The following is a 2,922-nucleotide window of genomic DNA, read 5'->3' as shown; positions in this document are numbered from 1 at the left end:
AGAAAATTATCCTATATTTACTATTAGTATATCAAATTTGTAAATGAGAGTCTATTTTAGTTCTAGTAAATAAATAATTTTTTTATTGTAATACAAATAAAAAAATAATGTTACTAAGTAGTGGCAAGTTATAATGAAATATTTATCTATTTTTATATGAGTTAATTCAATGTGTTCACCATTTATATATTAGTTCTTTTTTTAAAAGTGACATACATATATATATATATATATATATATATATATATATATATATATATATATATCCTCTATCAACATGGATATAGTAACCTAGCCAGTAACTTAGCTGGCAAAAAACTAGCCACTACGACAAAAATCTCCCAAACAACTGAATAGACAACCCACAAGCCCTAAACTAAAACCCCTAACGTCTACCCCACCTGAAAGGACCATATTCAAATCGAAAAACAACGATAGAATCACCATACATGGGATCCTATGAAACCACACGATAGCTACTAAACAGAGACCCAACCAGTCGATTATACCAACAACCCCAAATACAAAACCCCACAAGAGCCATAAAGTGGAGACCTATGAAAAACATGAAGACAAAAACAAGAAAAAGCACCGACTAGCAAATAATGGCGACAACACCAAAGCCTGCACATCACCTTTTTCTCCGCAACCACAACAAATCTCCATGAAGGAACCTACCATGCAGCCAGAACACCTTCCATCACTTGAAGGCATAGAGAGCAAGCCATTCGAAACACCATCGCTGTAAGACCCAAGTTTTTAAACGTATGTCAAGTGAATAAAATTCTTATTCGCGATTAGGGTTGATGTATCGTGAAGGGAAACCTGAACAAGAGTTTACCAAATGAAATAAATCTATGAAGGAGAAAGTTCGGGAAAAGTCTAAGGATTGTATCAAAATCGATAAAAGGTATAGCACGATCGATATACGCTTAAACCTAGGGCAGAAACCCTAGTAAATAGCTAGTTTTCACTTAAAGTCACGATGGAAATTAATTCCAAAAATCTTCAGAGAAATGTTAGAACTTCTCTTATTCCTTATACGACAATCGTTTCGAGGCGAAACTCTAGAATCTACGAACGTCCGATTCCAATCCTCGGAAGTTTGCCGAAACTAAAACCCTGATAGTTCAAAACCCTAGAATCAACCGACGATGAAGACTTTTTCTATTCGGAGCTTCAGATGAATATTCCACACGCGTACACCCATTTCTCTTGATGATCTCAATCTTTCTTCAGAATGAAGTTTTCTCTTCCGACATTCGATGCAAAAAGTAACTTATCGGGTAAAATAGTTTTACACCGACTTTGCATTAGTCACCTAAAATACAAGGAAACCTCTTTTGAGTTTTGGATTTATGTCTCCAAAACCTATCTTAGAATTCATGGAGAATGAAGCCGGAAAAATCGGAATCGCGAAACTTTCATTTTCCCGCGTTTTTCCAACCTCTATATATAGCAAGAAAAGGAGAAAAAATGGCAAAACTTCACCATTTTCTCTCCCAAGGCCGCGAGCTTCATTGAAGGAGGAGGAAGAAGAGATTTTCTTCATTTCTTGCTTGATCGTTGATTCGACAGTTGCTGCTTGAAGGTATCGAGGTATAGTCGCTAATCCTTACCTCTGATCGTCTTTTCCATAGCTTTTCTCTATGTCTTTCTGTGCTCATAGTTTTGAGGTTTTTGCAAAACTATCCTGATAATTCCATTTTTGATTCTAAACATCTTCCCTACGTTCTCCTGAGTATGTTTAGCTAATGATACTGCGCCGATTCTCGAAAAACTACCGTCGAGTTTCAATTCTGCTTAAAATACCCATTTTGGGGCAAAGCTTCGTCCTTTGGGCTGAAAACTATCGCCTTAGCTTAGTGCTCATAAACGTCGTTGGTGACGTCCCCATCCAATTTGTTTTTTGAAATTTCAGTTTTGAAATTATGAGCTAAAAATATTGAACAAAATACCCCTGCGACAGTTTTTTATCCGATAATTTTCCGAGTATAGAATACCCTTAGTTACGACTAATAATAAACTAGGAGCCAAGTTTGATCGAAGAAAAATCGACCCACCTAATTACCAATAGTGGCCGAGCACCCTAGGGGGGAGGAAGGAAAATTTCTTTTTCGAAAACTTGTCCTTTCGCGCTAGATTATCGTACCTCGGAGTATGTATTACTTCGGGTAACCTTAGTGAGCATTGATAGCTTAGTTTCCGATAGATTTTGATAGAATTCTGTGGTTTTACTTTAAAGATTCATTTGAAGAGTTTCCCGAGGAACAAGGCTTTTCTTGTGAAGAAGAGTTCGAGGACAACCCTAGAGAATCTACAGGTGAGGGCTACTCACTGAACTATTAGTTAATGCTTTAGGTGTCGACGCATTCGACTTGATTTACTGTTTATGCACTTGTTTGTGTTTGACTAGAAAATGTTTTCTGAGGCTTCGGCTGATAATGATGATTATTCATCTACTGACTGTTTTTGAGATTGACTTACATGCTATGTGCTAAATGGTTAATCTAGGATGTGTGATACTTGCTTTATATGCTAAGTGCTACGTGGTTATTCTACGATGTATTGATATATGTGACATGTTTGTTGACTGTGCTGATTTAACTATGCCTTTTCACATATATATGTGGTACTGAGGAGTGAGAATAACGGGCAAGTCATGCCGATTTTATTTTGAGATTTTGGGAGAGTTTGACAGGACGAACGGAGTTCGGGCCTTGTTATTGTTTTAGTGGATCGAGACATTCTCTGGGAACTACTTGGGATTATGGGATCTTTGAAACTCATAGGAATTACGATAAGACTAAATGGAAACTATTTTTACAAGGAAAATTCGTAAGATATTAAACAACCTCTAAACCTTTAAATAATGACAACATTCTCGGATGTAAGCTTAGGATTGAATATTAGTTTTGGAAA

The sequence above is a fragment of the Lotus japonicus genome, chromosome 1, assembly GCF_012489685.1.
Source record: "Lotus japonicus ecotype B-129 chromosome 1, LjGifu_v1.2".
Classification (NCBI taxonomy): domain Eukaryota; kingdom Viridiplantae; phylum Streptophyta; class Magnoliopsida; order Fabales; family Fabaceae; genus Lotus; species Lotus japonicus.
This window is presented reverse-complemented; position numbering follows the sequence as displayed.